At 47.5% G+C, this 20,319-nt stretch overlaps 1 protein-coding gene across 2 annotated transcripts in view; it reads right to left on the reverse strand.

Annotated features, from left to right (window-relative positions):
- CARMIL1 (capping protein regulator and myosin 1 linker 1) overlaps window positions 1-20,319 on the reverse strand; it is a 994,750-nt gene that overhangs the window by 255,748 nt on the left and 718,683 nt on the right. The gene's annotated exons all lie outside the window — the stretch shown is intronic.

The raw sequence follows: 20,319 nt of genomic DNA on the forward strand, positions 1-20,319 counted from the left end.
ATGGCCTTTCACATTTAATGTCTGCACTTAACATAAGAAACAAAGGAACATGCAACTTTAATAATACATATTCATAGCCACAGTGTATTTGACTCTGACACCAACATGCATAGCCATATTACTATAGTTCCCAGAGTTCCCTTCACTACCTTCTCCTAACCATGACTTCCCCGATATCAATCAACAGGAGTGAGGCTGGGAACCACAGCCTTAAGAGGATGCAGACCAGGTCTTGGTGTGTTGTCTGCAAGCAATCCTGGACACAACGCTAAGGCCGCTAAGGGAGGCATGACTGCATCACAGCTCAAACACAGCCCACCAGCAAACGCAGCTCAGATGGATGCCTACAGACCGCAGAGCAACAGCTGCGAACTGCTAAGTGGACCTTCTGTTATTTTAGGCCTAAGGCCTTCATCATCACTGACCACTGCTATTGATAGAGAACCACCTAAGCTGTTCCAACATTTGGGGTGCTCAAACATCTGCCCCAGTGTGCTCAGGCAACTTACAGTATGACTCTCCCACCAATTACAGTAAATCACCATCTAAATATAAATAATGTACCAAATAAAACAGTCGTAATATTAACAGGAAATCATAGACTTAGACCTATCACGTATTTCAGAAGTACAATAAAAACATTTCTACTCAAGATATTTGTTATTTGGAAAACGACTGGCACAGCAATCGCTATGTTATTGCCTGCAGTCTTTGCCATCTGACTAAAGCGTCATTATAAAAAGGCAGAGGGAGCCATGTACGCTGGTTTCGATGCGGCACGACGACATGCATGACAGAATCCACCTGGAATCATTTGTTTAGTCACAGCTGCCCTTCACAATTGCATTCAGGACAAACACAATCAGCCTTTATTCATGCAGTGCCAAGAGTACAATTTTAGCCCTTTTTCATCCAAGTGGGAAAAGAAGCCCTTTAATAATAGGGTCCCAAACTATTCCTGATCTCATACAAGTAGGCCGTTAATTAGACTATGTTTGTGTTTTTTTAGCAAACACTGTTGAACGCAGTCTAGCGTTTTCAAGAGAGGTTTCCTTAAGAAATAGAAATATAACCAATCACTGGGGAGAGATATAGGTTACGTTTGCACTTCCGCTAACACTGAGAGGTCCAAGTTCTAATGATATCACTTCCTCCTCTACTATTATTGTGATAAAATGAGGTCAATGATTCTTGGGTAGCACATTAAATGCTTATTTGCCAATGTAATAATAAATTATCTCACAAATGGAAAAATTAAAGAATACCCTGCTAGTGTAGTTATTTGTAGTACATATGTAGATATGCAGAATCTAATATGCTATTACTATTGCTCGCTTCACCAGGTAATGAGTTCTGGTTAGTTTATGTAACCATAACTAGCCCATTTTGGTGGTTTTAGTTTTTATTTTAGAATCATGACAGCACTTAACTGTGTTTTTTTCAGTAAATAAACTGAGTTTTTTTTTAAACGTATGATAACCAAACCTAACTTTAACTTCCTTATAATCTTTGTTAGTTTCAGTTTCAGTGAATTTCTGTATTTCATTTATCAAACACCACATCCAACTGTTAATTGTGCCTAACTTTCCTTTATCCAGGTCTTATTCCTGTAATGTATAGCCCTTGGCCGTGCGTTGTGAGGGTTAGCTGCAAGCCAGCCTCTTTAGCAGTGAGCAGTAAGGATTGGCCAATAGGAGTGGCTGGCCACAGTCCACCATACCCTGATGTGCATGGCTGAAGGCCATGTGGAAAGAAGGGTGGCTGCAGGGCCTTGTACATGGCTCGGCCCTGCGCACAACCCTTTGAGAGTGATCAACACTAGCAGTATATAGTCTTTAGCCGCGCACAATAGGGGAAAGCCACAGTTTCTGGCCTATGTTCTGGTTGTGCATCCTTACTGCTAAAGGAAGACAATTTCAGGTATGGATTTTGTTGTTATTCATTTTTCTTTTTTTGTTGTTTATTTTTCCCTTTTTTGGTTTATACATTAAACCTTTTTGGTTCAGATTTCTCAAATTAGCCCTTTTATAGTTAGACTCCCTTTTTCGAGGCTTTAAAATTTTGTTAATCTTTTCAACTTTTATACTTTAAGTTTTGTTTTTAGCCTCTTGCAGTGTGTTTTTTCATGTGAGAACTGAGTAATGAAGAGATTATGCACCAATTGTGCTCTCTCGAGCAGAATATCTCTTTTAAGCTTAATGCAATGTAGTGCACACAACATGAGTTTAGGGTCAGATTTTGCTTTTTTGCTTGGAGCAATTTCAAGATCCATGTGCTTTTCGATAGCTCCTACCACTGTCTCCTTTAAACCTCAGCACCGGAAAATGAGGAGGGAAGCTTTCTGTGGAGAGGTTTTATCAGGGGCGGCCCGTGTAGGTAAGAGCGGTGGGGCAGCGGGGTTGGGTTGAGGGGGGATTCGACAGATGAAGACAAGGGAAAAATAAATAAATAATTAATTTCCCCTTGTCAACGCCTGTCGAAATCCCCCTCCCCCGCCTCGGCCCACCACTCTTATCTGCATGGGCTACTGCTGGGTTTTATCATCCCTGTAGTACCAAATGAATATATTTCATGGTTTCCTCTTTGTGAAACTCTATTATCAAGGGTACAGGACACCTTTCTTGTATATTTTTCACCTATTGCATTGGTGAAACACTGCCATGAGAAAGACTGCCAAGGTGCCAAATCAGCAGCTTTGGAGGTATTAGGAACCTTTTCAACATCATAGGCCTCATGCTCTACAGCCAGGGGTAAAGCAGTGAAGTTATGGCTGTGGCTACATTGCCCCGAGACAATGTGTCAATCGGGAGAGAGCTGTATTCTAGTAGCAGAAGTGATGTGTGGAAATACATTTGAAAATGCAGGCAGGATAAGGGAAAATAACTAGTTTGCTGAATTTATGAACTGTCAAAGGTTTCCTGTTTACAAAGCATCATATGTTTACTTTCGTTTTTTGGGGTGTTTAAGTATTCATGGCTTGCGTTCCAAGTATTGAACCTCTTCATTCTTACGAACTATGAGTTTGATGTGAATACACATTCTGGGATATTGTTTTAAAGTAGGCCTAATGCTGTAAGAGCAACAAAAGTGACAAGTATGTGCGATTTGTTTTTAATTTTGGCACTTTTTTGATCATTTAGGGGTTGCATTACTGCTTTAGGACTTCTCGCATGATCACAGAGGCAGGACTTCCACTCCAAGTACCATGAATCCAAAAAAACGAGAACGGCAAACTCCGTGATTTGAAGAAAAAAAGTTATGTTTCATACAATACAAATTGTAATATGTGGTTTGGAAGTAAGGATCATACATGTACAGCAAATAATTCTCAGATGTAGTGTTACACTTGAAATTTTACAATCTTTAAACCTTGGGGGATTCTCAGTAATTTGAAGCGGTATCGCAAAATCAGGGTGTACTGGTCCCATCTATGCCTATTTTCCAGGGTCTGTAGAGGATTAACAAATTCTTATGTTCAACTAAAGTGATCAGATTTTTTCCTGAGAATGTACTGTTCAACGTTCAAATAGTTATCCATTTTCTTCTTGCTCAGATCATTGCTCTCCTTGCCATCGGCGAGCCATTCAGCAACGGAGAATATAATCACTTTGATGTAAAACATTTTCATACTTTCAGAAGGCTTCTGCTGCACGTTGTCTACAATATTTTCACCTTTGCAGTGGGTGAAAAAAAACTGCCTGCCATGCACTTTGAGTTGCCAGAACTGAGCAGGGGTAGTCAAGAAACTACATCCCAATCCGCTTGAGACGACTCCTGGTGGCCCACAGCACTGGGCACCGCACCAACACCCACTGACCACGCACGCAACCTGGGATTCATCCTGGACTCCTCTCTCACAATGACCAAGCAAGTCAACGCCATCTCATCATCATGCTTCAACACCGTGCGCATGCTCCGCAAGATCTTCCGGTGGATCCCTACCGGAACTAGAAAGATGGTCACCCAGGCCCTCGTCACCAGCCGACTAGACTACGGAAACGACCTATACGCAGGAACCACAGTCAAACTTCAGAAAAGACTCCAACGCATACAGAACGCATCCGCATGACTCATCCTTGACATCCCCCGCCACAGCCACATATCAGCCCACCTGAAAGACCTGCACCGGCTCCCCGTCAACAAAAGGATCACGTTCAGGCTCCTCACCCATGCACACAAAGCGCTCCACGACATAGGTCCCGAATACCTCAACAACCGCCTCACGTTCTACACTCCAACACGCAAACTCCGCTCCGCCAGCCTCGCCCTTGCCACCGTCCCACGGATCCGCAGAACCACCGCAGGAAGATCATTCTCCTACCTGGCGGCCAAGACGTGGAACTCCATCCCTGCTCACCTACGATTGACCCAGGACCACCTCACATTCAGGAAACACCTCAAGACCAGGCTCTTCGAGCAGTAGCGGCACTCCTCCTAGCACCTTGAGACCCCTACGGGTGAGTAGCGTGCTCTACAAATGTGTTGATTGATTAATTGATTTAGTTTTGGAACCACATCGATGCACAGGCATCTTGATGTAAGACTGAAAAGCAGTTCATTACTGAGGAAATGAAGAGTAAGAGGGACGCTGAAGAGGCTAGCATGACATTTGCAACCATTTCATATGGCATTCCTGCTTGAGAGAGATTCCTTAAACCAGTGGTTCCCAAACTTTTTTGACCCGTGGCTCCCTTGACCTCCTTGGCAGTTGGCCGTAGCTCCCCACCATTTTTTTACCGGCGTACCGGGGTGCAGCGGCGCACACTTTGGGAACCACCGCCAGAAAGTGACGCACCGGCGGCGCAAGGAGCTTGTAAACAATGGGCTTGTAAATAAGACAAGTGCTTATTAACTCAAAATCGACGTTTAGATTCTTAGCTTCGATATGACGCACTCATCTCAATTTTTTTGTGGAAAACGTCACGGTGTGCGTAAAAAGGAGAGACGTGCTCTCGAGTTTATTTGCGGAACATTGTTTTACGCGTATTTAAATTGGCTTCCGCTAGCAGCACCTGCCCTCTCTGCTTACTTTCACTTCTCTCAAATTAATGTGACACTCCCCAACCAACACACCGCCCTCCCACGGTCCAGAAATGAGACATGGAGAGTCGAGGAGTCTGTCTCAGCCACGATTATTTCTCCATTAATTAGAAAACGCCAGTGCTCCATGCAATATAACAACTGTCTAGAAAAGAAACGCCAAATACAATTGTGCAACTCCCCATTTGCCCCACCCCAAAACACATACCTTCCTAACCCGGCCGGCACCTTATCTATCTCTTCCTTTAGGCAGCTACAGTTTTAGCCATTTCACCCGCCGTAACCTCACCGAGCTCTTAATTGAGCCATTTAAATGCAGAGGGCGAGGGCGGGGATCACGTTCAGCACAAAGGAGCCACATCCTGGGCGGCGGTACGGCGCCCCTGGCTTCTCATCTCGGCATACCGGGGTGCCGCACACAGCTCCACCTACACAGCTCCACCGATGCACCCACCACACAGCTCCACTGATGCACCCACCACACAGCTCTACCGAGGCACCCACTACACAGCTCCACTGATGCACCCACTACACAGCTCCACAGATGCACCCACCACACAGCTCCACCGATGCACCCTCCACACAGCTCCACCTACACAGCTCCACCGATGCACCCACCACACAGCTCCACCGATGCACCCACCACACAGCTCCAACTACACAGCTCCACCGATGCACCCACTACACAGCTCCACCGGTGCACCCACCACACAGCTCCACCTACACAGCTCCAGCGATGCACCCATCACACGGCTCCACCTACACAGCTCCACCGATGCACCCACCACACAGCTCCACCGATGCATCCACCACACAGATCCATCGATGCATCCACCACACAGCTCCACAAATGCACCGACCACCCAACTCCACCAATGCACCCACCACACAGCTCCACCGACACAGCTCCACCGACGCACCCACCACACAGCTCCACCTACACAGCTCCACCGATGCAACCACCACACAGCTCCACCGATGCAACCACCGCACAGCTCCACCGATGCACCCACCACACAGCTCCACCGATGCACCCTCCACACAGCTCCACCTACACAGCTCCACTGATGCACCCACCACACAGCTCCACCGATGCACCCACCATACAGCTCCAACTACACAGCTCCACCGATGCACCCACTACACAGCTCCACCGGTGCACCCACCACACAGCTCCACCTACACAGCTCCAGCGATGCACCCACCACACAGCTCCACCACCCAACTCCACTGATGCACCCACCACACAGCTCCACCGATGCACCCACCACACAGCTCCACCGATGCATCCACCACACAGATCCACCGATGCATCCACCACACAGATCCACCGATGCATCCACCACAGCTCCACCGATGCACCCACCACCCAACTCCACCGATGCACCCACCACACAGCTCTACCGACACAGCTCCAACGACGCACCCACCACACAGCTCCACCTACACAGCTCCACTGATGCAACCACCACACAGCTCCACCGATGCAACCACCACACAGCTCCACTGATGCAACCACCACACAGCTCCACCGAGGCACCGACCACACAGCTCCACCGAGGCACCCACTACACAGCTCCACCCATGCACCCACCACACAGCTCCACCGATGCACCCACCACACAGCTCCACCGATGCACCCTCCACACAGCTCCACCTACACAGCTCCACCGATGCACCCACCACACAGCTCCAGCGATGCACCCTCCACACAGCTCCACCTACACAGCTCCACCGATGCACCCACCACACAGCTCCACCGATGCACCCACCATACAGCTCCAACTACACAGCTCCACCAATGCACCCACTACACAGCTCCACCGGTGCACCCACCACACAGCTCCACCTACACAGCTCCAGCGATGCACCCACCACACAGCTCCACCTACACTGCTCCACCGATGCACCCTCCACCCAACCCCACCGATGCACCCACCACACAGCTCCACCGACACAGCTCCACCGATGCACCCACCACACAGCTCCACCTACACAGCTCCACCGATGCACCCACCACACAGCTCCACCGACACAGCTCCACCGATACACCCACCACACAGCTCCACCTACACAGCTCCAGCGATGCACCCATCACACAGCTCCAGCGATGCAGCCACCACACAGCTCCACCGACACAGCTCCACCGATGCACCCACCAAACAGCTCCGCCGAGGCACCCACCACACAGCTCCGCCGAGGAACCCACCACACAGCTCCGCCGAGGCACCCACCACACAGCTCCGCCGATGCTCCAACTAAGCTCCACCAATGCACCCACCACACAGCTCCACCAATGCACCCACCACACAGCTCAGCCGTGGCACCCACCACACAGCTCCGCCGTGGCACCCACCACACAGCTCCGCCGTGGCACCCACCATACAGCTCCACCGATGCTCCAACTAAGCTCCACCAATGCACCCACCAAACAGCTACACCGATGCACACACCACTCAGCGCAACCACAGCATCACTGGTTCAAATATGTTCTTTCAATTTTTCAAGCTTTCACGCTTTATTACAAATCACAAAAATATGTTAATATTTCACTTCTGTTCTTGGATTTGTCACAATAAAAAACACTGAACATAATCTTCACAAATGTTATTTACAAAATTTTAAGCTATTGCCATTACAAATTAAATAAATAATTAAGTATTAATTATTTTAAAAAATTAAAAGCCATTGTTATTTGTAATATCAATACATCTAAGTCACGTAAATACAAAACATGTTGCATTGCAAATGCTATAGGTGTCACATTTGCGAAAGTTATAACTAGTGGCATTGTAAATGGTAAAGCTATTAATTTAGCTATTTAAAAAAAAACACATAAATAAAAATAATTCATTTATAACACCAATAGCTCAAACTTTCCTAATGCGAGCCCTATTGCATTTCCAATGCTTGTTCTTTTTTTGTGGTTTACTTCGTCCTTTTTGGGTTTATACATTAAACCTTTTTGGTTCAGATTTCTCAAATTAGCCCTTTTATAGTTAGACTCCCTTTTTCGAGGCTTTAACATTTTGTTAATCTTTTCAACTTTTATACTTTAAGTTTTGTTTTTAGCCTCTTGCAGTGTGTTCTTTCATGTGAGAACTGAGTAATCAAAGGATTATGCACCAATTTTGCTCTCTAGAGCAGAATTTCTTTTTTACGCTTAATGCAATGTAGTGCACACAACATGAGTTTAGGGTCAGATTTTGCTTTTTTGCTTGGAGCTATTTCAAGATCCATGTGATTTTCTATAGCTCCAACTACTGTCTCCTTTGAACCTCAGCACCGGAAAATGAGTACGGAAGCATTGTGTGGAGAGGTTTTATCAGGAGCGGCCCGTGTAGGTAAGAGCGGTGGTGCAACGGGGCTGGGTTGAGGGGGGATTCGACAGATGAAGACAAGGGAAAAATAAATAAATAATTAATTTCCCCTCGTCAACGCCTGTCGAAATCCTCCTCCCCCACCTCGGCCCACCACTCTGATCTGCACGGGCTGCTGCTGGGTTTCATCATCCCTGTAGTACCAAATGAATATATTTAATGGTTTCATCTTTGTGAAACTCGATTATCAAGGGTACAGGACACCTTTCTTGTATATTTTTCACCTATTGCATGGGTGAAACACTGCCATGAGAAATACTCCTAAGGTGCCAAATCAGCAGCTTTGGAAGTATTAGGAACCTTTTCAACATCATAGGCCTCATGCTCTACAGCCAGGGGTAAAGCAGTGAAGTTATGGCTGTGGCTACATTGCCCCGAGACAATGTGTCAATCGGGAGAGAGCTGTATTCTAGTAGCAGAAGTGATGTGTGGAAATACATTTGAAAATGCAGGCAGGATAAGGGAAAATAACTAGTTTGCTGAATTTATGAACTGTCAAAGGTTTCCTGTTTACAAAGCATCATATGTTTACTTTAGTTTTTTTGGGTGTTTAAGTATTCATGGCTTGCGTTCCAAGTATTGAACCTCGTTATTCTTAGGAACTATGAGTTTGATGTGAATACAAATTCTGGGATATTGTTTTAAAGTAGGCCTAATGCTGTAAGAGCAACAAAAGTGACAAGTATGTGCGATTTGCTTTTAATGTTGGCACTTTTTTCATCATTTAGGGGTTACATTACTGCTTTAGGACATCTCGCATTATTACAGAGGCAGAACTTCCACTCCAAGTACCATGAATCCAAAAAAACGAGAACGGCAAACTCTGTGATTTGAAAAATAAAGTTATGTTTCATACAAAACCAATTGTAATATGTTGTTTGGAAGTAGGGATCATACATGTTCAACAAAAAATTCTCAGATGTAGTGTTACACTTGGAATTTTACAATCTTTAAAAATTGGGGGATTCTCAGTAATTTGAAGCTGTATCGCAAAATCAGTGTGTACTGGTCCCTCTATAACTATTTTCCAGGGTGTGTAGAGGATTAACAAATTCTTTTGTTCAGCTAAAGTGATCAGATTTGTTACTGAGAATGTACTGTTCCACGTTCAAATAGTTATCCATTTTCTTCTTGCTCTGATCACTGCTCCCCTTGCCATAGGCGAGCCATTCAGCAACGGAGACTATAATCACTTTGATGTAAAACCTTTTCATACTTTTCAGAAGGCTTCTGCTGCACGTTGTCTACAATATTGTCACCTTTGCAGTGGGTGAAAAAAAACTGCCTGCCATGCACTTAGAGTTGCAAGAACTGAGCAGAGGTAGTCAAGAAACTACAGTTTTGGAACCACATCGATGTACAGGCATGTAAGACTGAAAAACAGTTCATTACTGAGAAAATGAAGAGTAAGAGGGACGCTGAAGAGGCTAGCATGACCTTTGCAACCATTTCATATGGCATTCCTGCTCGAGAGATTCCTTAAACACATCTTGCCCGAGGAGGAAGGAGAAAATGATACCTGCTTCCAAACTGTTGGATTGCATTGCTTCATTGTGAAAAGGTCATCTCTTGAGGAGAGTTAAGTGGGAACAGCGCACAAAAAACAAGTGCTCCTCCATCACACAACGTGCAAAATATATTTGTTTTGTCTTTTTTAAACAGTTTTTGTTTCCATCTTTCTTGGTGGATTTTTGTTTTGTTTTCCCCAACAAGGTAAAATACCACAAAAAAATTGTAAAAAAAAAAAAACTTCACTGCTTAAAAGAATTTACAAAAAACATTGTTTGTTTTTACATGAGGGTCAGTGGTAGCGAACAAGCGCATTGAGAGAGTGAGAAAAATAGACACTAAATGACAGAGTGTGCAGTTGGAATGCCCTCAAACCAGGAGCCGTGACCAACATTCTGAGGACAGTCAACACTCCCTATCCTGGTTTCTGGTCAGGTCCTGTACCAAACCCTCAGCGCAGGGCCAACCCTTGCTGTGATCCACCTTTCTCCATGCACAGCTGGGGTTGGGTCGGTGCACACAGCTGGCCTGCCCTGCAGCCAAACCCTGCACCCACTCTTTTTTTAGACTTATTTTTTATATATTTTTTTCTTTTCAACTTTTTTACTTTAACTTTCGTTTTTATGTTTTTTACAGTCAAATAAGTCACTTAGGCTTACGAAGAACCACTTGCAGTGCTTTTTCATGTGACTACTGAGTAATGAGGAGATGATGCATTCATTTTAATCTCCAGAGCAGAATTTCTCTTTTACACTTCATGCTATGTAGTGCAAGCAACATGAGCCTTGGTTCAAATTTTGCTTTATTGCTTGCAGCACTGTGGGATTACGTTGCTTGATTTGTGGCAATGTCATCTCTTGCAGAAGGTGCTTAGCAGTACCCTTGCACGTCAGTAGGTGGCGTCCTGCAGCTCTGCTTCCGTCACTGGCGTCATCAACACTGAGATGACGTCACGGAGAGTACGTAGGCGCCACCCATGCACGCTGACGTCAGTTCTGTACACGAGTTTCCGTCCTAGGAACACAGCCATTCAAGATACTGACCATTGGTGCATAAAACTAGGGCCCTAAAAGGGGATGAGCCTTAACCCGTTCGCAGAACGGGGAGAATGGGTGGGGCGATAAGGAATCTATCACTAACTAATGTCTCTTACAGATATATCATTACACAAGTAGTAACTTGGGCATCTGAAAGAGACACGTTAGTGATAGATTCCTTACCTTAGAATAGATACCCCAGCAATACCAACCCCGGTGGTGGGTCTGAGAACATAATTACTCCAGGAAGTCACGGAGAACAGAACGGCCAAAAATGCTGTCTCTCCAGAATTGACTGTCAAGGCAGTAGTGCTTCGTAAACGTGTGCAGCGAGACCCATGTAGCTGCCTGACAAATGTCCTGCAAGGGAACGTCGCATCTCAAGGCAGTAGTGGCTGCAGTTGCCCTGCTGGAATGCGGTACAAAAGAGGTGGTGATTGACGGAGCATCTGAATCAATCAAACACTCACACCCTGTCAAAAGATCTGGGTTTAATCCATCACCGTTCTTTAGCCCACTCTGCCACCCAAGTTCAGACATGGCTATATGCAAATCAGTCTGACCCTGTGCCTCATGGGAACAGTACAGCCCGAACTGCCAAGCCATGTCTTCCCTGGACCGGAAACAAGCTTCCGAGGACCGGTTTCTGGCATTCCAGCCGTCTTCAGCCCGGCTTGCTTGAATCCAGTGGCAAAGTGAGCAAGGGACTCACGTCTGAGCATACCCTGCCACACTTATGGCGGCCAAAAGCGGTACAAAAGGGGGTGGTGATGGACGGAGCATCTGAATCAATCAAACACTCACACCCAGTCAAAAGATCTAGGTTTAATCCATCCCCGTTCTTTAGCCCACTCTGCCACCCCAGTTCAGACATGGCTATATGCAAATCAGTCTGACCCTGTGCCTCATGGGAACAGTCCAGCCCGAACTGCCAAGCCATGTCTTCCCTGGACCGGAAACAAGCTTCCGAGGACCGCTTTTTGGCATTCCAGCCATCTTCAGCCTGGCTTGCTTGAATCCAGTGGCAAAGTGAGCAAGGGACTCACATCTGAGCATACCCTGCCACACTTATGGCGGCCAAAAGCTGTACAAAAGGGGGTGGTGATGGATGGAGCATCTGAAGACATGGCTTGGCAGTTCGGGCTGGACTGTTCCCCTGAGGCACAGGGTCAGACTGATTTGCATATAGCCATGTCTGAACTGGGGTGGCAGAGTGGGCTAAAGAACGGTGATGGATTAAACACAGATCGTTTGACTGGGTGTGAGTGTTTGATTGAGTCAGATGATACGTCCATCACCACCCCCTTTTGTACCGCCCTGATGGAATGGGCACGCAGCCCCACAGGAGGCTCCTTCTTGGCCAAGGAGTAACATGCTTTGATGCACAGAATGACCCAACAGGAAATGGTCCATTTGTGCACAGCCCAACCTTTTTTGGCACCCACGTAGCCAACAAAGAGCTGATAATCCATCCGGAACCGTTGTGTACGCTGCAGATAGAAAGCAAGTGCACGTTTTGGGTCCAAATGGTGGAGCCTCTCCTCTTCCCTGGAAGGATGCGGAGGCGGAAAGAAGGTGGGCAAAGTGATGGTCTGCCCGATGTGGAAGGGCGTGACCACCTTTGGCAAGAAAGAAGGACGGGTCCTTAAAACAACCTTGTCCGGATGAACAGAAAGGAAAGGAGGTTTAGAAGAAAGAGCCTGGAGCTCACTCACTCTTCTGGCAGAGGTGATAGCTACCAGGAAAGCGGTCTTAAGAGTGAGAAGACGTAAAGGACAGTTATGAAAGGGCTCAAAAGGAGCACACATCAGAAAATTCAAGACAAGATTTAAGTCCTACTGAGGCATAATGAAAGGCACGGGAGGAAACATGTGTTTAATGCCTTTGAGAAATCGGTTAACAACTGGGGACTTAAAACGAGAAGGCTGATCAGGAAGCCTCAGGAAGGTTGAAATGGCAGAAAGATAGCCTTTGATAGTGTCCAGACCAGAGCCCTGCTGGGCCAAAGATAGGAGAAACAGAAGAACCTCAGAAAGAGGGGCCGAAAGGGGATCCACAGCCTTTGCCAAGCCACAAATGTATTCCATCGGCAGGAGTAAACCCTTTTAGTGGAGGGACGCCTGGCTGCCAGAATGACATGACAGACTTCGGGAGGAAGGTTGAAAGCCGTCAACTGTCACCGCTCAATCTCCACGCATGGAGGTGGAGGCTGGGCAGGTTCGGGTGGAGAACTGTCCCCTGCTGCTGCAACAGAAGATCCTCCCGAAGAGGCAGACGGATCGGGGGATCGATGCTCATACTGAGTGGATCGGGATACCATACTCTTCGAGCCCAGTCCGGAGCCACAAGAATAACTTGGGCCTGGTCACGCCTGATCTTCTTCAGCACTCTGGGCAGAAGTGGTATAGTCGGAAAAGAATACAGTAGACTGCAGCTCCACTCGAGACGAAAAGTGTCTCCGAGCACGTGCCACCTTGGAAATTCCAACGCGCTGAACTGATGACATTGCACGTTCTCTTCGGTGGCGAATAGATCTAAACAAGGCTCTCCCCACTGCTGAAAGGGACTTTGCACCACGTCCGAGTTCAGACGGCATTTGTGACCCAACAAGCACCGGTGGCTGAGTTTGTCCGCCCTGGCGTTCAGAGAACCTGCCAGGTCTTGAACCACCAAGGTAATGCCTTGATGTTCCAGCCATGTCCAGAGCCTCCTGACATAGGGTCCAGGACCCCACCCCGCCCTCTTTGTTGCAATACCAGATGGCGGTGGTATTGTCCGTGAAAACCTGCACTACACTTCCGCGAACAGAGGGAAGGAATGCCTTCAGTGCAAGTCGGATCGCCTGCAGCTCCAGAAAGTTGATATGGAGCCGGGACTCCGCCGGAGACTAGAGGCCTCTGATCTCCGCCTCTCTCAAGTGGCCTCCCCATCCCAGGAAGGACGCATCCGTCACCACTGTGTGCTCCGGTTGGGGAAGGGAGAGGGAACTGCCATTGACCCAATCACGATTCGTGAGCCACCACTGCAGTTGTCATGCAGTGCCCTGCGAGATCTTGACATGATCGGACAGGTTGCCCTGATGCTGTGCCCACTGGACCTTCAGGTCCGACTGCAGAGCCCGTATATGCCATCTGGCATGTCGCACTAGTAGGATGCAGGAGCCCATCAGGCCCAAGAGCCGGAGGGTCATCCTGACTGAAACTTAGGATAGAGGCTGAAAGATCGGAATTATAGCCTGAATATCCCAGACTTGCTGCTCGGGAGGATAAACCCGAATCCAGAACCGCTCCAATGAAGGGGAGCTTCTGAGAGGGACTCAGGTGCGACTTCGGCACGTTGAGGGAGAACCCCAGCAAATGCAGAAGGTCAGCCGTGGTCTGAAGGTGGGTGACGACTGCTGGGGCGAGCCCGCCTTCAACAACCAGTCGTCGAGGTAGGGGAAGACTGACACCCCTAACCTGCGCAGATGAGCTACGACCACCGCCATCTTTTTCGTGAACACCCGAGAGGCGCTAATAAGGCCGAAGGGGAGCACGGTAAACTGAAAATGCTTATGGCCTACCGTTAACCGCAGGTAACGCCAGTGGGCCGGCAGGACGGGGATGTGAAAATATGTGTCCTGCAAGTCCAACGCTATCATCCAGTCTCCAGGGTCGAGAGAAGTTAAGACCTGAGCCAGGGTTAGCATCTTGAACTTCTCAGTCAAGAGGAAGCGATTGACGTCCCAGAGGTCCAAGATAGGGTGCAGACCCCCTTTGTCATTTTTGGGTCCAGAAAGTAATGGGAATAGCAACCACTCCCTACTTCTGGCCCAGGAACGCACTCGATGGCCCCCTTCCTGTTGGAGAAGGGCCAAATGATCCACCGACATGCGGTGGCACTGCGGTGGCATGGCTGGGGGTGGGGACTGAAAGGGAAGGGAGTAACCCTTGCAGCACCCGTTTGTGCCACCCACCAGCCTGGGGTGCTCCCTGAAGCTCAGATTAGGAGGGTTTAGAGGCGTAAGCAGTGGGGGTGGAGGTGGATGGACCTGCACGCTGGTTTCCCGCCCCTCCCCTGTGGAAACCGCAGGCTCGCTCTGGCTTGTTCTGTACAGGCCTGGTGGAAGGGCACGCCTGGGGGTCTCAACCCTGGTTACGAAAGAAACGAAAACCAGGAGTGGCCAGGGCCTTAGTAGAAAGACCCAGAGACTTGGCCGTAGCCCGCGAGTCTTTAAAGCGCTCCAGTGCACTGTCAGCTTTGTCGCCAAACAGGCGGGTGCCATCAAAGGGCATGTTCATGAGCGAACTCTCGACATCGGGCGAGAACCTGGTCGAACGCAACCAGGCTTGGCGCCGCGATACCACGATCATAGAGGTCGACCTGCCCAGGGAGTCGGCGGTGTCTAACCCACACCAGATGGCAAACTTAGCCGCATCCTTGCCCTCAGCAATCGCATGAGAAAGGGTAGTCTGCACCTCCTCAGGAGACTGAGGCAACACCTGAGCAACGGCATCCCACACCGCGTGGGAGTAGCGGCCAAACAAGCAGGCGGTGTTCACCGACCTCAGCCCGAGGCTGGCCAAAGAGTACAACCGCTTCCCAAACTGGTCCAGACTTTAAGAGTCCTTATACGGCGGGGCCATGGGAAAGGCACTCTGCGACGTCGAGGCCTGAATGACCAGGCTCTCAGGCGTAGGGTGAGTGGTAAAGAAAGCGGGGTCACCGGGCGCCGGTCGGTGGCGTCTTGTGACATATTTATCCACCGGGGCCCCCGTGGCCGGCCTTGACAAAATGCCCAAGAGGACCTCTGTAAGGGCTTCACTAAAGGTAAGCAGCAGCTCCTCCGAAGTAGACACTGTCTGGAGCACCTCTGTGACGAGGTTGGGTTTGAGGGCCACCGTGGGGAGGTCAAGATTGAGGGCCTCAGCAGCCCGGCGGAGGACCACCATATAGGAGGCACCCTCCTCCATAGTAGGCAGGGGAGAGACGAATCCCGGATCTGAAGAGACAGTGAGGTCGTCTGCATCCTCCAAGTTGTTCACCCAATTGAGTTCGGAGTCACATTGCAGAGCAAGTGGATCCTCGGACCCTTCCCAGTCATCTTCCGCCTCTGGCGTAGAGGGGGCCGGTTGCGGCGGCAGAGCTGGAGATGGGACGTACGGCGTCGGGAACGGTGCCGGCTCCCAATGTGGATTCCAGGCCGGAACAAAATGGTCTGGGAACCGGGGCAAAAGTGGGATGAACGGCACCAAGTGCAGTGCCGGGGGTGGAGCCGAGGGTGGCGCCGGGACTGAAGCCAAGGGTGGCACTGGGCCGGCAACGCCACACTTCATGGCGCCAGGGCCCGAGCCAGCGGCGCGGGAGCCTGTGGCGCTGGGACTGGAGCCAATGGCAGAACCCTGGGCCAGCAGGATCTGGACAAATCTGCAGGGCCCGAAGGCACGCCAGCAGGAGCCCGAGGTCTGTAAAAGCAAACCAAAGCAGCAAGGAATTCTTGCATCTGTTCAGGAATCGCCAACAGACCTGGGTATGGCTGTTAGGCCGCCGGACTCCCAGGCTCCAGAGGATCCGCAGGGGCAGAACTTGTGTCACCCTTGTCCACCTCCGAGGAGCGATGGGGGGACGTCGCAGAGCGAACACACTTCTTCGACTTCTTTTTATGACGACGCTTACCGGAATTCGACGGCAAAGACTTGGAGTCCAAGGAGCGACGTCTCCAGTCCAGCGAGTGGTCCCGGGAACGGCCCCTAGACCGGGACCGGAGACGCAATGAATGCTGGACCACCAGCAACTTCCGATGCCGCTCCTGCAAGGCCTTGAGGCCATGGCATGGCAGTCACGGCAGTCCCAGGAGTCGCGGTCGGCCTCCAGGCAGTAGAGGCAAACATCGTGGGGGTCCGCTACCGACATGTTTCGGTGACAGGTCCCACAGGACTTAAAGCTGAGTATCCCTACATGCACCAAGAGAAAAGTGGGGAGACAAAAGTCTCAAAATAGTGGTCAAAAAGAGACCAAGGTACGCGCTCAATACTGATCTGCCCTTACTGGCGCGGAAAAAGAAAGAACTGATGTTAGCGTGCATGAGGGGCGCCTAAGTACTCTCCGTGATGTCATCTCAGCGCTGACGATGCCAGTGACGGACCTGGAGCCTGCAGGATCCGCTCTACTGACGTGCAAGGGTACTGCCAAGCAAAACTTTCCGGATTCGGTCTGACAACTGGGGATATTCTAAGGTAAGGAATCTATCACTAACGTGTCTCTTTCAGATACAAAAAACATTGTTAGTTTTTACGTGATTGAGCCAAGCCCTGCACCCAGTCACCAATGCATGATCACTAAGTCTATTTTTCATTTTCGTGATTGTTTTGTTAATAAGGCGTTCAGGAAGTCCTGGATTTTCCTTCAGTGTTTCCTCAAAGACTAACTTTATTTCTTTACCATTTCTGCCATGGCAGTAAAAATCTTTCAGTAGGTTAAACCCTTTTGCTGTATTTTATTTATGTCCAGGTGCAAAATATTATGTATGCCACATAATTCTGAAAGAATTGTCAACTCTTAACTGAAAGAAATGGAGTGGGGAGAAGGGTTATCTCCCCACTCAGTGTTACCTCAAAGACTAACTTTCTCCCCACTCCATTTCTTTCAATTAAGAGTTGACAATTCTTTCAGAATTATGTGGCATACATTATATTTTGCACCTGGACATAAATATCCAGCATTCTACTGCCCCAACATGTACAAGACAAAGAAGAAATAGCAAAGTAACAAACAGATGTCTGCCACACGCTGCATGGAAAGAGAAGTCATGGTTCAGTCAAATGTGTGGTAAACTGCGTAGTAAAACCACAGTCATACCAGGTTTACCAAGCACAACCTGGGTCCAGACCACATTTGTATTATGCACGCTAAAGTTAGTGTAATTCACATTTTTTTCAGAATACACGTAATTTGTTCAATTTTCTCCAATGGTAGAATGGTTCAAGGAGAAAATACTGTGCAGGAACCATTGGAATGTAAACTACCGAGGCCTCAAGACATTTTCAGCTTAAACCAGTTTGCTGCTGATGTCTCTAATTACTTGTTTACACACGGGGTACCCTTTCATTCAATTTTGAATCAGACAATTTCAAGACTAGTTGGTGCTCATTAGGTCATTATAAAGCAGATTTGACCACGTTCTCCATCACCCAACTACCCTCAGTCGTGCAACATGATTCACCTAAATCTGTCCCTGCTTAATATAGTAAAACATGCCTTCCATCCTGATTGCGTGGCAACACAGGCACCCCTGATTAACCACAATAAATTCACATTCATCTCTTACATGCATTCCGATACTTGTCAGGTATTTCTCTAAATGGATCAGGTGGCCAGAGACGTGCAATTAACATAAGCAAGTTACAAAATTAAACAGATCACTGTTTAAGGGCGCAGAGCATCGTCACATAAGGACATATAAGTTCCACTCAATAATGCAAGCTCAAGAAGCCTCTACGATGAAACCATTCAAGTACACTCTGTAAACTTATTTCAATGCCACAAAAGAAGAACAAATTATTCCATTTGAGCTGTGGATTCCAGGTCCACTCATCTACTTCTCTACATAAAGGTTAACTAAATGTTGAAAGGGAAACTACTGAACACATCTAATAGATACATTTTCTCTTTTCTAATTTCACAAACCAAATCCTAATCATATATTCTACCTAGATCTATGTAACATTGCTACAGTAATTTAAGTTCTATATTATTAAACAAATCCCCAATTTACACTGATAGGTAGGTACAAGCCTAATACAGTTAAGAATATTTATTAGACCAATGTAAACAAATCTGCTATTGTATGAAATATGTTCATACTTATAAGGTTGAATGGCGGTAAATACTTTAATCCAGCAATATAAATCCATTAACATTAGTAATGGGAGGAGACCCAGGTACAAACAACCACATTCAAAACGATGTTCCCCTAGGAATTATTGATTAGTTAATTGTTACAAGGCTGAAAAGATCACATATGAAAGAGAAATCAACACAAATGATGAATGATGATCTATATTCAAAGTATCATAACTAAGAAGTCAAAGTGTAATCAAAGTAGTCAAAATCTATGAAGGTGCTCCAAGTGAGGGTGCAGTGGAATTGCAATTGAGTAGATGATAGATTAATTTAAAAGTGTTCCATCTCTGTGGGCGTCCCTTCTGGTCCAGGTGCTCAACGCCAGTTGTGCCACTAACTTCCTCCCAACTTGGGTGGAATCTGTCATCGTCCCGATCTATAAAAAAGGAAATAGACAGGATCCAGCCTGCTATAGGCCCATTTCTTTATTAAACTCCTTTACTAAAATAGCGGGTAGAGTCATTCTGGACCGACTTTTGGACTGGGCGGAGGCAAACTCCATTCTGTCCGACCGTCAGTACGGTTTTCGTTCTAGCCTAGGGACCGTAGAACAGGGACTGAATTTGATGATGCTGGTCGGGAAATACACGAGGGCGAAACAAGGTAACTTGTTTTTGACGTTCGTGGATCTCTCAGCCACATTTGATTGTGTGGTCCATTCTAAACTGTGGATGATATTGGAAAAACTAGGGGTTGATTTAAATATTATTTATTATCTTAAACGTTTTTACAGCAACGCGTCAGCCCGCGTTCGCTATGGCCTGAAGGGAGAGTGCACAGAACAAATACCAATTAGGAGTGGGGTCAGACAGGGCTGTGTTCTGGCCCCTTTCCTTTTTAATTTATACATAAATGGACTAGAAGAAGCTCTGTGCAAAGACAGCTCGGATCCCCCATTTATAGGTGGTCGCCCAATACCAGCACTTTTGTACGCTGACGATGCTGTACTTATGTCACGTACTCAAGTGGGTCTACAGCGGGTGGTTGACCGCTTTTCTCGCTTTATGAATGATTTAGGCCTGAAAGTCAATACTTCCAAAACTTTCACTATGTATTGTGGCAGACAAACTAAATCTAAGAGGCCAATTTTTATAGCGGGTCAGAAGCTTGAATTTGCTAAACACTTCTCTTATTTGGTGATACTTTTTGACCAAAATGAGACATGGTCCCAAGCAGTCTCTGTGAAAAAACTTGAGCTTACTAGAACAACTGCTGCTCTTAAAATCTTTTCTAGGAAATTAGGGACCAGACCCCCCGTAGAACTGATAAAAATATACAAAGCTAAATGTGTAGCAGGTGCTACCTAAGGTAGCGGGGTCTGGGGTTTTGCAAATTCATCACCTATTCAGGTTTCTGAAAACTCCTTTTTAAAATACATATTGGCACTCCCCCAAAGCTCCTCAAATTTAAACTGTCACTCTGAATTAGGCCTCTGTTATATCTCAGATTTGATCAAAGTAGAGCCAGTGCTG

Source organism: Lissotriton vulgaris, chromosome 4_1 (assembly GCF_964263255.1).
Source record: "Lissotriton vulgaris chromosome 4_1, aLisVul1.2, whole genome shotgun sequence".
Taxonomy (NCBI): Eukaryota; Metazoa; Chordata; class Amphibia; order Caudata; family Salamandridae; genus Lissotriton; species Lissotriton vulgaris.